Raw genomic sequence first — 15934 nt, forward strand, 5'->3', positions numbered from 1 at the left:
GAACCATCAGTGTAAATAGGAATTAAATTCCTGTCATGTTGTTGGAATTTTTGTAAAGTGCTGTCTATAGACGTAATCTGGAGTGGATTCCTTAGGAAACTGCTTTAAGCTAATGTCAACATTTATTACAGGAGTTGACCAAGGCGATATACTACCAACCTTGGGCTGTGAAATGTTGCTTGTGTCCAGGTCAATTGTGCTGCTTACATTCTCCATTTTTATGTCAAATGTAGGGACACTACTTCTGTGGGCTGCAAATAATCTTCTCAGCTGAGTATCTGATACTGTGCAATCAACAAAAGGTTTAGTCTGAGATTTCTGTTTTATATAATAAAAAAAGACATCTGTTCTCTCCTGAGAAATGATGGAGGCTCATAAGCATCCACATACAGGCTTTGAACAGAAGTTTGAAACACACCAGTGCACAAACGCAATGCTTGATGGTGGATTGATTCCAGCATCCGAAGAGTAGATTCTTGTGCAGAGCCATACACAATGCATCTGTAATCCAGCATAGAGCAGATAAGGGCCCTATAAATCCTAAGCATAGGACATTTGTCTGCTCCCCAGGATGAGCAGCATAGTACCTTTAAAAAGTTCAGAGATTTTAAATATCTACTCCAAGTTGTGCAAGTGTGGCAAGAATGTCAGTTTTTGGTCAAACAAAACACCCAAAAACTTAGCCTCATTTACCATTGGGATTTTAACCCCATTTAGGTACATTTCAGGATCCAAGTGAAAACCATGCCTTCGGCAAAAGTGGATGCACGAGGTCTTCTCTGTGTTAAAAGTAAAACCATTGGTCTTGGCCCAATTGTGTATGCGATTTAGAGAGGTTTACAGTTCTCTCAGATCTGAAAGTCATCCACATACAGTAAGACCCCGCTTAATGCCGTTTCGGTGTTACGCGATAGTATTGGAATTACCCGAGATCGCACGCAGTGTTGAGATCAAGGAGTAATATCAAATTTTAAAGCTTATTATCTGCGGCGGACTTCCGACAACTAATTGATAAAACAGATGGAACGAATAAACAATCCATTAGAGATTTTTGGAAAAACTGTAATATTGTGGATGCCGTAGACAACATCAATCTTTCCTGGAATGAGGTGACCGAGAAATGTTTTGAAAGAGTATGGAAGAAAGTATGGCCGGAGCTAAGCGAGGACGTTGACACAAGAGAATCCATTGTTGATGTCGACGAAATTGTCAAGCTAGCTAATGGAACAAGATTGGATAATATAAATGTGCAGGATATTGAAGAATTATTGCAAGTTACAACTGGAGAAAGTTTTTCCAACAACGATCTTAAAGAATTAGTAGAACAACAGGTGCACGAAGATGATGAAATTAGCGTTTCTGAAGATGAGGAACAAAAGGAACTTTCAACGGATTTTCTAAAAAAAAGTTTAGCCAGTATAACGGAAATAATGGATCAGTTTATACAAAATGATTTCAATTTTGATAAAAGTTCAAAGGCAAGATGAAGTGTCGTGGATGCCATGTCTCGCTATCGACAACTGCTTGCTGAACGAAACAGGAAACGGCAAACGACGTTAGATGACTTCTTCACAAAGAAACAAAAGATGTCAAATGAGGAAGAACCTTACTCATCACAAACATAACTTCTTTACTCGAACTCTGTTTTTTATTTTCGTGAATGTTTTATGAATAAATTTCAATATTAGCAATAAATAAGTCTATAATTAATGTAATAAAAAAAGTATTTAACAATAAATGTTACAAAATAAAACAAAACAAAAAAAAACTGATAAATTTTCTTATTCTGTTCTGTTTCACGTATCCTCTTATTTACATGTTAAGATGACTCCGTTTAACGCTGTTTCATTTAGTGCTCTGTCATCTAGGAACACATCCACTGCGTTAAGCGGGGTCTTACTGTACAAAGAGCATTTCACACTAGAAGGGAGACAGTTAGCTATACTGTTAATTTTAATTAGGAACAGAGTCACACTCAAAATAGAGCCTTGAGGGACACCTTCTTCTTGGGCGAAAGGCCTAGATAGAGTGATGCCCATCCTAACTCGGAATCTTCGATTCTGCAGGAAGTTTTTTATAAAAATTGGCAAATTACCCCACATCCTGAAGTGGTGCAGATCACGAAGTATTCTGTATCGTCAGCAGTGATCATAGGCTTTCTCTATATCAAAGAATACAGACACTATGTGCTGTTGTCGAACAAACACTTCACATATAGATGTTTCAAGGTTTACTAAATTGTCTGTGGTACTTCTGTTCCTATGAAATCCACTCTGATGTGGTAAAAAGTACAGTAGAGCGTCGTTTATCCAAATCAAATGGGGACTAGGGTTGTTCAGATAACTTATTTTTTGGATAACTGATTATGTACGAAAAAATATATTAGCCTATCCCATGTGGAAATTTTTCTCCATTGTCACTTCGCGTTGAATTTTCATCAATTTTAAGCCTAACAAAAATTTTTATAATAATAATCATGGCTATTGTATCGTTAAAAATGATTTCTTTATTTTTTACAAACAAAATAAATATATTGAAAAATATAAAAACAAAAAAAATTATACTTTAGAAGTTAATCTAGAATCAAAAACGTTTGATTCAGCATGACACAATCCGACTGGAAAGCTTTCGGTTAACCGACATTTCGCTTGATCGGCTTTTGGATAAACAATGCTCTACTGTAGTTCTTTTCCTCTAGGAGGAACATCAAGCATCTGTTTACCATTCTCTCGAATAGTCTACACAGGCAACTTGTCAGAGAGATTGATCTGTAATTAGAGGGATTTTTGCAGTCTTTACCTAGCTTGGGAATGGGAATGGGAATGATGATAGATAGCCTCCAAGAGTCAGGAAAAGTATGTTCTGTCCATATTCTGTTAAACAGATTCAGAAGATTACAAAGGGATCTGACAGATTTTTAATCATGCTGTAGTGGATTTTATCCGAGCCTACAGTAGTATTCCCTGAGCGAGATATTGCTGTATGTAGTTCTATTCTGGTGAATGGCACATTATATTACATTAGAAATTGCCGGAATGAATTTACATTTAAGAAAAAAGTGTATTTCTTACAAGACTATACATTTACACGAGTCCTTATCCTTCCAGTCCCTTCACATGCTTTTTAGAGGCTCTAAAAAGCATGTGAAGGGACTGGAAGGATAAGGACTCGTGTAAATGTATAGTCTTGTAAGAAATATATTTTTTTCTTAAAGGCACATTGTATTCTTCATTAGATAAGAAATGGAAGTTTAAATGTTTGTTTTCTGTTTGAACTTTATATGCCTGAAAATTCCTAGTATACATAATATTGCTGGATGAAGAGGAAAACGTTTCACCCAACAAATCAGCAATACCTTGTATACCACTGATTATTGTGCCATTATTTTCCAGCATGGACAGAGAATGAGAAGCATATTTCCCATTAATTTTATCCCAGACTGCTTTTGAGCAGATGGAAGATGTTATGCTAGAAACGTACTTCCTCCAAGAATCCCTTTGGCTTTGCCTCCTTATTTTTCTGGCATTTGCCTTCGCTTTTTGAAAAGCAATCAAATTGTTAGCAGTGGGGTATTTTCTGAAAATCCCCATGCTCTCTTTTGTTCTTTAAATGCTGCCTCGCAATTCTGGTTCTACCATGGTTTTGAATGCTTTGGATATCTGGTTGATGTTTTCCCATTGTTTTTTCAGCTGCCTGAATAATACTGGAAGTGACAAGTTCAACTGCATCATTGATATCAGCAGTATTGACCATTTCCTCAGTGAAGTAAGTTAGCCAAAGAGGAAAATGCAGGCCAATCTGCTGTTTCAAGTTTCCAGCATTTTTGAAATATTGAGGCAGCTTTCTCTGCCTCGATATTTTAAAAATATTGGGAAGTAATCACTGGAAAGTGGATTAGATCCAACCTCCCATGTAAACACTGAAAACAAGTTCGGGGTTGCTAATGATAAATCAACGGCAATGAATGTTCTTGTTGGGGTGTGGAAGTATATCACTTCTCCAGTATTAAATAAATATAGTTGGTGATTTCCTATGAATCTTTCAATGATTCTGCCTCAATGGTTGATATTGTGACTGCCCCACATTGGATTGTGACCATTGAAATCACCAAGTAAAAGAAATGGAGTTGGCAGCTGTTCAACCAAGACATCAAATTCATCCTCGTTGACTCTGACGTCTGGTGGCAAGTATATAGAACAAACTGTGACAGTTACTCCGATAGAAATTCTGTCTGCCAAGCTTGCAAATCAGTGGTTATTTGTACCAGTAAGGATGGAATGCGATTTGAAACCAGTATAGCCACACCTCCACTGGTGCAGTTGTGGCTATCATCATCCTTACTGTAAACTTTGAATCCTTTTAAAGAAATTCTTTCTCCAGGTTTTAGATGTGTTTCCTGGAGTGCCATGCAGAGAGATGGCATAGATGATGTTAAGTGTTTAATGTCAGAGAAGTTGTTGGAGAAACCACGACAGTTCCATTGAATTATTTTATAATCCATTATGTATTTGAGGCAGCATTCTTTGTGAAGGTATCTCTTTTCAATTTAATAGACGATTTTCCTTTCAGAGGTGAGGTTGGTTGTGTCACCTCCATATTATTCTCTTCATGAGAGATGTCAGAGAACTCACTCATACACTGAGTCTCTGATTTTTTAGATCTAAAGAGGGTGGATTTTAATTTATGTTTGTTGAGTGAGTTCTTATTTGCTTTTTTTGAACCCACATTTCTGGTTACTACACCTGCTTTAGGTAGGGGTGTTTTTGTTTTTATACTCTCCTTTTCTTCTGTTTCTTTAGAATGAGTTAGCAAACATTTAGCATGGCAAGTGAAAGATTCCTTTGGAGAAACAGGAATATTTGTTTGAACTCCACGTCTTTGTAGATTTCAAAGCAGCAGCAAATGTCTTTTGTTTCAGTGGTGCACTTGAAGTGACCATGCGATGCGCCTCTGGGTAAGGTAAGTTGTTGATTGTTTTTACACGCTGAATTTCTCTCTGCCATGCAGGGCACTTCTGGGAGTAGGCGGGATGGGCGTCTTTGCAATTCACACAGCATGGAGTAGTGGTACACTCAGTACTCTAGTGACCTTCAATTCCACACTGTGTGCATACATTCTTCCCTCGACAGGATGCTTGTAAATGTCCAAACTGCTGGCATTTGAAACAACGCAGCAGATTTGGAATGTATGGACAAACTGGACAGTGCAGGTATCCTGCAGTAATGAAAGATGGCAATGTCGGCTTGTTGAATATGAGGATAAGATGTTTAGTAGGTATCAACTTTCTGTCTTGACAAATGGAGATACATCGAAAAGCAATGACACCTTGATCTGAAAGGCCTATCTGAATATCTGACTCTTTTTCAGACATCAGATCAACCATCAGACACCACAAGATGAGTTTAAACTTCCGTGTGATGTGACAGTGACTTTCCTGTCTCCCAGTGTCTTTGTTGTTAAGAGTTTTGTCGACTGTTGAGGAGAGGCTGTTTCTATGAGTAAATCCCCTGACCTCAATTTTTTTATTTTCTTTAGATGCCCAATAGTCGATTCAAATAATCACTGAATCAGAAAAGGAGAGCATTTAGACAGAGGTTTCTTTCCAGTACTATGAACTATGAGGTAGGCTGGCTTGTTGGAAAAGCTAATGTCCTTTGATGGTCATCATATATATATCATATATATTTTATTGAGGTACAGATTCGGTACATGTCCTGATACCGCTAATGGCGTTATCAGGAAGTATACAACAATGATAATTAAATATTACAGTAGAATTGTTTGCAACAATAAAAAATTTTACAAGTGTTAAAGTGGACTATAAACAAAAGTACAAATAACATTAAATGAAAATACAACTAATACAAAAACTCCTGATATCTTATCAGGATAGAACAATATGCAAATGATAACCTAGAGAGAAAGCTCCCAGCAGTGGTCTCCCGTGGCCAATCCCGCCCCCTTGTTGATGCCGCAGTCCAGGTGCAGTATGTTGGCACCGACGGCATTGGGGCTTACTCTGAAGTGGTAAGGAATCAAAGCCCGGGATCGCGTACGGGTTCCCGCAGAGGAGCAAAGCTAGTAGACTACGTCCTAGCGAGTGGGAAAAACAAAGTAGATAGGGACACCGGGGTGCATCGGAATAAGTTCGCTATTCGAAGTTATGCCTGCTATTAATATAGTTCACCTGTTTGCAAAGCCTGTCAAAGGCCATGAAGTTATTCTTAGATAACCATATGTCAGATGGCTTACAAGGCCATACAAGACCATGCTCTTGTGTAGCTATCTGTAGCTCTAACCTTTCTCTATTGAAAGTTGGGCACCAGAAAAGATAATGTAACACTCCATCTTCCTCCATCTGACAGGTAGGGCAAAGCTTTGAGGTGCAATGATTGAATCTCTCCAAGTATGTGGCGAACTTGCCATGATTTGTGAGGAACTGCAAAATGCAATGGTTTGGGCTATACCACTTGTTGTTAATAAAGTCTTCAAGGTCTGTGATAAACTTATAAGTTATATGTTCGCTGTATTGGCTCCACCTTTCTTGCCATTGTCTGATAGTCTCCTTTTTTAATATATTACAAATAGTTCTTTTAGTTATTTTATTATAAGATATTGGCAGGGTGTCTTCAGCAGCAGCTTCCTTCGCCAGGAAGTCGGCTCGTTCGTTCCCCATCTCACCCTGATGGGCTCTTACCCATTCTATATCGTATTTATTCGTTGATAAGTATATTAGTTTTCTTATTTTCTCGGCAATTGGATGTAGATTTCTATTTTTAATGGTTTGAACCGAAGAGAACGAATCCGTATATATTTTTATCTTATTGTTGTTGAAGCTGTCATTTGCGTATTCGATGGCCATTTTTATCGCCCACATTTCGGCCTGGAAGACTGAACATTCGTAATGTAGATGGAATTTACAGTTGTCGATTTCATTGTCACTTTCATAAACAACATAGCTACATCCAACCTTGTTATTGTGCATGGAGCCGTCTGTGTAGATAACTATAGTATCTTCCGCTTTGGGTATATTTTGACTTAGAATGGATTTATCCAGTGGAAGAGTGCAGTTAATTGATGAAGGCCATTCAATGTCTTGATGGTTTATCTCTCTAGTGCCAATTTTGATGTTTTCTCCTCTTTTTAGTTTAAATATCTTTTGCCTTTCTTCTATCACTAGGTCAATTGGCGGCTTTCTTGTGATTACCTGCAGACAAACATTGCTTTTTGTTCTATAAGCTTTAGAGATCATTAGCAGCATGCGTCTTTGAGATGAGATCAGTTTCCTCCTGGGGTGGACCTTGGAAATAGCCCACCCCCAGGTACCACAACCATATGTGATGGTTGGGATATAAATTCCGTCGTATATTATTGACAATGTTTTGGAGGTCAGGCCCCATTTCTGTTTAGCGACTTGTGAAAATGCTTGGCTGATTAAGCCAGTACGATTGGTGATGTAGGTAATGTGACTGTCCCATGCCAGCCTGAAATCCATTACAACACCTAAGTAGTGTAAAGATTTTTCGACTTTGATTGTTGCCCCGTTCATCTTCAGATGCAGAGGTCTTCTGTAGAGATTGGCTTCCCTTAATTTGTCAAATACAATTGCTTTAGTTTTGTTGGTGTTGAATTTCAGTTTGTACATTTCACCCCAGTTATATATTCCTTGCAGTAAACTATTGCCTTTTGCCTCCAAGTCTGCTCTTGATCGTCCTCCTAATATCATGAATACGTCATCGGCGTATGCTATACAATATGTTTGGCCAAAATTATTGTTAAGGAAACTGTCAAACATTACGTTCCACAGCATGGGACCGCAAACCGATCCCTGTGGACATCCCCTTGTTATGGTCTTTTCAACAGTATGTATGCCATTTTGAAGTAATGCTTTTCGATCATGAAAATAATCAATAATCAGGCTCAGTATATTTTTTGGGCAATTAAAGTTCCTGAGTTGATGTGTCACTAGGGGCCACCAGGCACTGTCAAATGCCTTTGAGATGTCAAGGCTGACCCCTAGGACATATTTGTTATTTTCCAGCAAATTTTGAATATAGGAAACAGTTTTTTCTATAGTGTCCTCCGCAGATTTTTGTTGTCTAAATCCATGTTGGGCACTATTGTACATCCCATTGTGTTCAATGTGCCATGTTAACCTTCCTGTAATAAGTTTTTCAAAGACTTTTCCTAATATAGGTAGAAGTGAAATTGATCTACTGTCTAATATAGTGCCTCGTTTGGGCACAGGTATTACTCTCGCTATTTTCCACGTCTTCGGAAAGATTAAAAAATGAAGGCAGCTGTTATATAGGTTTTTAAGATAAGCTGGGATTAAGTTCCATAGTTTAATAGCCAATTCAGCTGTTATATTATCTATGCCTGGCGCCTTTCGTCTTCCTAGGGAGATGAATGCCCAGTTGATTTCTTCTTCAGTAAATGTTGGAGTATTTTCGGTGTTGTTTAGTTTGTCAAAGTCAAGACGCATCTGTTTTTGCGAATCGGTGTCTAGAGATGGTTCGTCATCTGGGCAGTAGTTGTTTAACTGAGATGACATTGCTTGTGTCATTGAAGAAGCTTGTAAATTATCCTGGATGTCAGTAAGGATTTTTGTTTTCCGAAGCTTATCACAACTCATTTTGGTTATGTAACCCCACGGGTTATTCGATGCCCTTGTACAAAACTCCCGCCAACTCTGTGTTTTTTCCTCCCTTATTGTCTTTTTATAGATTCTTTGACATGCCAGGTACTCTTCTCTGTATTGATTTCTTATGTTAATGTCGTGACATCTCTGGTATTTTCTTCTTAACTTCCTTGTGTGGCGTCTTAGTTCACTAAGTTTAGTTGACCACCATGGAACACTTCGTTTGTTAGAGGTCTTCTTTGGAATGTATGCCTCACATGCCTTATTAATTGATAGCTGTTTCAATCTGATTTTTTGCTGTTTCTCGGCTGTCAGTACATATATTTGGTAAGTTGCTTTCGAGATAGCTTTTTAATTGTGCCCAGTTTGCCTTGTGTATAACATATTTTGACCTCGGTGTCCATATAATTTGCTCAGTTTTGTTGTTGATAATTTCATAGGCAATGTGTGCCTGATCACTCTGAGTCCTCTGATAAGACCCTCCTGTTATGCATTTTTGTGTACCAACCTGAGTTGCAAACAGTAACGTCAATCCATGACTCTCCCCTTGCCGAACAGTAAGTCAGGGGGGGGAAATGGGTTGTTTAATATCAAATAGTCATTTTCATTGAGAAATTCCTCAAACATTCTTCCTCTGTCGTCTACGCGTTCACCCCCCCATGCAGGGGAGTGAGCATTCACGTCTCCCGCAATAATGACATTGGCATCCTGAAAATTGTTTATTATATTCTGAAGATTTCCCATCAGAAAGCCATCATCCATGTCACCGGGAAAATATGCATTAATGATAACAAGTCTTTCATTATTTATTGTTAATTCAATCACAATAGTCCAATCATTGCTTAATTTTGTATGATGCAAGACAGGCAGATCAGTGTTAGGAGTTAACGTAACTGCCTACGGGTAGTTGCTGGTGCCCTGGATAATCGGGCAGAAAGTTGGTAAGCAAGCAGGTGTCTTACCCTTACAATACGGTTCTTGCACGAGCACTAAGTCATAGTTGTACAGTTGTTTACTCAATATGGAAGCAGCCGAAATGCTTCTTTGCGTGTTACATTGTAATATCCTTACTTGGTTATAATTCTTCTCCATAATCAGTTTTTTGTTGTATGCTATTTTTTATTCTTTGATATGTCGGGCACTTAGTGTCTCGTGCGTTGTGATGGATGTCCTTTAGCTTGTCAGCATAGCAGTTGCAACATTTCGGCTGTTCTTTCTGTTTAGGGCAATCGCGATACAGATGTGCTTCCATACATTGACTGCAGGTGACTTGAGGTTGCGTACATTCCTTCGCGGTATGTCCATAATAGCAGCATTTGAAGCACTGCAGGACCGGACAGAAGTCCGTGATCCTGCAGCGCAACCAGTTTATGTTAATCTTTTCTAAATTCAAAAGTATTTTCCTCAGTGTTGGAGAAACCTCTGCAGTCCAATTTTTATATGTTGCCATTCTTCTCCCCAATTGAAACTTAACTCTGAACTGCCTATTAAACTCATCCTGAGTATATTTCTCTTGGATCTGCTGATTTTGTGTGTATATCTCGTTTGGTAAATCATCTTTAGAGATATCTTTATGTACTGAATGTAAGACAAGATGGGGCCACCTTTTTTTAGGAGTGTGTGCAGTAAGTTCTTTAATTTTTTCTTCAATGCAGTTTTCTAAGATTTTAGCATTCCCATGTCCACTCATTTCGATCACCACACCTCCCCCTCCGATCTTGCGAAGTCTCTCTACCTTTATGTTCAATTCTGATGGTTTAATCCTTTCTTGAAGTAACGATTTAACTTTATCGCTATTGCCATTTTCTTTGTTCTTACTATAGACCAGTAGGACTTCCCTTGAGATGTGTGGTTGCATGGAGGTTCGATGTGTTTTAGTTGCTCCCATTTTGACAATTGAGCTGTAAAGTGGCACAGAAGATGATGTCACATTCAGCGTCTCCTCAAATCTTTCTAGTCTATTTTTAATGGCAGAAACAGTTGATGTTAGGTTTTCATTATTTTCTTTGATTATCTCAGCGATTTCCTGTTTAAATGTTTCATTATTTTCAGATATGTTAAATTTACTTGCCGTCTGCTTCACTCCATTCATCTCTATCTTCATATTATTTATAGCCTCTACGGTCTTATGTTCAAGTTCCCCTATTGCTTTCTTAAAGTCTTCTTTATTCATCAGCTCATTTAATTTCTCTTTGATTTCTTCATTTTTTGGTGTTTCTACGAATGTCGTTTCAGCTAATCGTATCAACCTATTCATCTGTTCTAGAATGAATTTCCGGTGTGCTTTTGTTGATAACCGTCCGTCTGAGTTAGCATCTATGTACTTTCTCGTTTCTTTTAATATTTCAGAAGATTCTTCCAAAAAGTCTTCCATAAGGGGGCCTTTGTCTTTCTCCATAGTACAGTCAAATGATATACAAATTGAATTATTGCCCTTGTGAGTACCTAATACCCAAATCTGAAGGGAAGTTTTGGACAGAGGTAGCTATTGTACCAGCAACTCTGCACTGTCAGGTTATCACTTAACAGTGCAGAGGGAAGGAGATAGGTAATAACTAATTAATCTACTTAAAAGTAACTTAAAGTATCTGAAAATAGAAATCGCGTAACAAGCAAACAACAAAATCAAGTCAATTGGACTTTTTACAGACAATAATAGTCTCACACTGAGAAGAGAAGATTGATGATGCCTGAATTTAAATTCTTATTCCATAGCGACCGTTGGAAAGTTGTGAAAGTTCGTTGTTGATCGAATACGTTGACGAGAGGTCATCAAGTCAATTGGACTTTTTACAGACAATAATAGTCTCACACTGAGAAGAGAAGACTGATGATGCCTGAATTTAAATTCTTATTCCATAGCGACTGTTGGAAAGTTCGTTGTTGATCGAATACGTTGACGAGAGGTCATTGACCGTAGCTGCTGATTACTTTGTAAAGTTTTAAAGAAGGAGGAAAATCAGGTCTTATGTCCAATCCCGTCGATGATTTGACTGGATGGCCGATAGAAAGCCCGATGCGGGCCGCCGAAGTTGTAGGTAAAAAGTACAATTTCTCAAAAACTACTGGGCCAATTCGCCTCAAAATAGAATGATATACTCACGTGGCAACAAGGTTACACCCTGTACAATCAGTTCCGGTTGATTAGTCCTGAAAATCCGGAAGATCGGTTCCGAATTTCTAATCACTTAAAAAGTTCATTTTTCCAAAAATACTGGGTCCACATGGATAAAAATGGTATCAGCAGGATCACACTAACTAATACTATCGAAATATACGCAAAAAACTACACAAAAATTCCTATTTCCCGATGAAATTACGAAAAAATCAGGAGCTTGATTTATCCACTGTCATCCAACTGTTGGAACAGTCCACCAGCTGTCCTTTGATGGTGTTTGATGGTGATTTATTTGTACTTGGTCAGTTTTGTTTTGAAGAAACCATATTCAAAAATAAATTTTCAGCTCCTAGTGACCCCGCCAACCATGGGGATGCTGTCACATGGAAATCTCCCATAGACCGTCACAACAGGATTTCCCAGGAGCTATACCCTCACAATACAGTTGAGAAGAGCACACATTGTCTGACATGACAAAACTGTCAAGCAGGGACATGTTTGCCCAGTCTGTATCGATCAGTTGACTCCAAACCAAGGTCAAGAATGACTCAATAACCAGCCAATTGACTCAAATGAAGCCTGATTCTAGCTTCCCGTTTATCCGAAGCAGGGGCCAAAGCAGTGTGTCGGAGACATTATGTTGCCGCTCAACTACCAGGATTCCCCTTTCCAGCATACAGGACACCATGCATGGCAAACACGTGGGTGGACGTTCATATCTCGGGGATGGTAAAGAGGAGTTACTAAACCGTCTCTGGGAGGTCCCCTCACCATGCACAAGAACCCATATCTAAGAGCCTGTACTTCTGACTTGAACAGTTTTTACGCTAGGCTTGGCCAACCAGTGGCCTGTGGGCGCATGCGGCCCATCACGTTAAATTGTGTGGCCCGCTAAGCGATATTATGTATCTATTAAAACGCTTGTTTCCCATTATATGTATACCAGAACAATTAAATAAATGAAAATTTGCATGTGTCATTGTTATAATGCACAAGTACGAGTACAAACTCTTAGTATAACAATAAAATCTTATTCATTTTGTATTTGTTTTACTTTATTAAAAGCATTTTTGCCTAAATTGTGGCCCACCATAATGTTATGAGTGATCAAAGTAGCCCACAAAACAATTTTGGTTGGCCAGGCCTGTTTTACACCTTTTGTTTCCACAGTTCTATTGTTTATCATGTTGAAGTTCATCGGTGTTTCATCCATATTTCTAATATTAGATAATGGAAAGTTGTATTTTTGCCTCATACCAATAACAAACTTGTGAAAACTCGTGACTTTATGGGTCAAGATCTTGTGGTAATTTCTATGCAATTTTTGTTTTCTGTTGTATTACCAGATTTTTTCTGTTCATGAAATGATTGCACCAACCTACTGTTGCTTTAAATTATTTGCATTGTTCTGAATTGGCCTGTCCACTTCAATGCATAAGCCCTAATCATGTTTCTTGTAACAACATAACAATTTTGCCTCTGTTCTTGTACCCATTCTGCAACGTTATTTTCTAAATCTGGCCATCAAACTAGTCCTCTCCTCATAGAACATTTTTTCATTGGCATTTTTTTAATAGCATCTTCATTCTTTCTCCAATTTCTTACCATCTTCTCTGTTATATTGAAAGCCCTTGATGCAGCATAGTTGTTTAATTCTTTAGCCTGTTTTATGACTTTTAACTTGAAGCTTGCTTCGTATTTCCTTCTTTTCATTGGTTCCATGATTTTCTTTTCCCGCCTATTTATTTTCGTCGCTCACACGTACTCCTTTTCGAAACGTGTTTCAGTGTTGCCAGATCTCAAAGCTTGTGCTTTGTGGTGTTGCCAGATGTTTTTTCTTTTACTCCATGCTTGCTCTATTGTTTCAATCATCATCTGTTTTTAGGCATTAAACCATGCCTCTGACCCTGGGGACAATCCACACCTTTTCATAAATATTAAAAGTTATGTTTATTGAGCTACTGAAAAAGAAACAGACAAACCATAATTATTTACTAGTAGTGAGTGAGGTATATCCAATACAGCCTCTTCAACCTTAAAATTCCCGGTACACAAGACGACAGTTACCAAATAAACTAACGTTTTCGATCCTCCATCGAGGTCTTCGTCAGGTTCGTTTTGATCATGGAATGCGAAAAGAATCAAACGCTTTCAAAATTCAAAAAGATCGAACATCTCCAGCGTGCAGTAATGATGAATGATACAACGTAAATTTAATAGACAGGAGTCTACCATAATAACGGTGCAATTTACCCAAACAGGAATAAAACACGACTACCAATGCGGATGCACCTCAGAGATATATCGCCACGCGTACGATAATACGTTACTTTCCTTGAAATTAATACATTTCCCCGATTTGGTAGCCCTGTAAATCTCAAGGGTCTCCAAAGCCCTGATGTGGTCCGTTTTAAACGACTTCTTAATGAGTCTGGTGTTATCGAAGTCTGCTCTTGTATCGGGGTCCGTGGCGTACGTCGACAGGGCGGTGGTGTGTCTTTTTTTGGCCACGTCATATCTATGCTCAGAAACCCTCTTTCGAACGGATCTCTTGGTAGATCCAATGTATACCAGGTCCCTTTGGAACCTGTGATCTCTTATTGGGATACTATACACCCCTGGTGCCCTTAACATATCTGGTTTGTCTTTAGCGTTTCTGAGAAGCGAGTAGATAGATCGCGTCCTCGAGTACGCCAACTTGGTGCCCTTCCTTAGTGCTATCTCCTTGTACAAGGAATGCAGACGTTTGTTGTATTGTACAACAGTGCGTTGGTGTTGGTTGGGTTCAAATTAGACTCACTCCGCACCGCGGAGGCGTGTTGCGCTGTATTTGTATCAAGGAAATTACGAGCTAAACTACGGATAAGGTTACTTCTGTATCCATGACTAGCGGCAATGTCTTCAATGTGTTTAAGCTCTGTGATCATATCTTCTCTTTTAGAATTATGGGTGAATGCCCTACTTACTAATGCCCTGAATGCCGCAATCTTGTATGGATATGGATCTTCAGACCCAGCGGGTATGTACATAGGTAGGTAGCCGGGTTTGTAGTACACCCGCGTCTCAATATTGTTCATATTGAGTTGAATGGTGACGTCTAAAAAGTGCACTCTGGTGTCTGATAGTTGATCAAGCTTGAGCGTTAGGCCATACGGGTTGTCATTTACGCTGTGCAAAAAATCATTAACCTTCGGCTCGCTCTTCCATATGATAATAACGTCATCCACGTATCTACGGTACAAAATAATATCAGGCGTGAACCTGGAAACGACTTCTCTCTCTAACTGCCGTAAAACTAATTCGCATAGGTCGCCCGAAATTGGGCTCCCTATGTGAATCCCTATTTTACAGCAGTTAGAGAGAGAAGTCGTTTCCAGGTTCACACCTGATATTATTTTGTACCGTAGATACGTGGATGACGTTATTATCATATGGAAGAGCGAGCCGAAGGTTAATGATTTTTTGCACAGCGTAAATGACAACCCGTATGGCCTAACGCTCAAGCTTGATCAACTATCAGACACCAGAGTGCACTTTTTAGACGTCACCATTCAACTCAATATGAACAATATTGAGACGCGGGTGTACTTCAAACCCGGCTACCTACCTATGTACATACCCGCTGGGTCTGAAGATCCATATCCATACAAGATTGCGGCATTCAGGGCATTAGTAAGTAGGGCATTCACCCATAATGCTAAAAGAGAAGATATGATCACAGAGCTTAAACACATTGAAGACATTGCTGCTAGTCATGGATACAGAAGTAACCTTATCCGTAGTTTAGCTCGTAATTTCCTTGATACAAATACAGCGCAACACGCCTCCGCGGTGCGGAGTGAGTCTAATTTGAACCCAACCAACACCAACGCACTGTTGTACAATACAACAAACGTCTGCATTCCTTGTACAAGGAGATAGCACTAAGGAAGGGCACCAAGTTGGCGTACTCGAGGACGCGATCTATCTACTCGCTTCTCAGAAACGCTAAAGACAAACCAGATATGTTAAGGGCACCAGGGGTGTATAGTATCCCAATAAGAGATCACAGGTTCCAAAGGGACCTGGTATACATTGGATCTACCAAGAGATCCGTTCGAAAGAGGGTTTCTGAGCATAGATATGACGTGGCCAAAAAAAGACACACCACCGCCCTGTCGACGTACGCCACGGAC

General features: G+C 39.0%; 1 protein-coding gene across 2 annotated transcripts in view; it reads right to left on the reverse strand.

Moving 5' to 3' along the window:
- The window catches only part of LOC136981107 (DNA replication complex GINS protein PSF1-like), a 61030-nt gene that overhangs the window by 14326 nt on the left and 30770 nt on the right, over nucleotides 1-15934 (reverse strand). The gene's annotated exons all lie outside the window — the stretch shown is intronic.

The sequence above is a fragment of the Centruroides vittatus genome, unplaced genomic scaffold, assembly GCF_030686945.1.
Source record: "Centruroides vittatus isolate TY-2023 unplaced genomic scaffold, ASM3068694v2 contig_743, whole genome shotgun sequence".
Classification (NCBI taxonomy): domain Eukaryota; kingdom Metazoa; phylum Arthropoda; class Arachnida; order Scorpiones; family Buthidae; genus Centruroides; species Centruroides vittatus.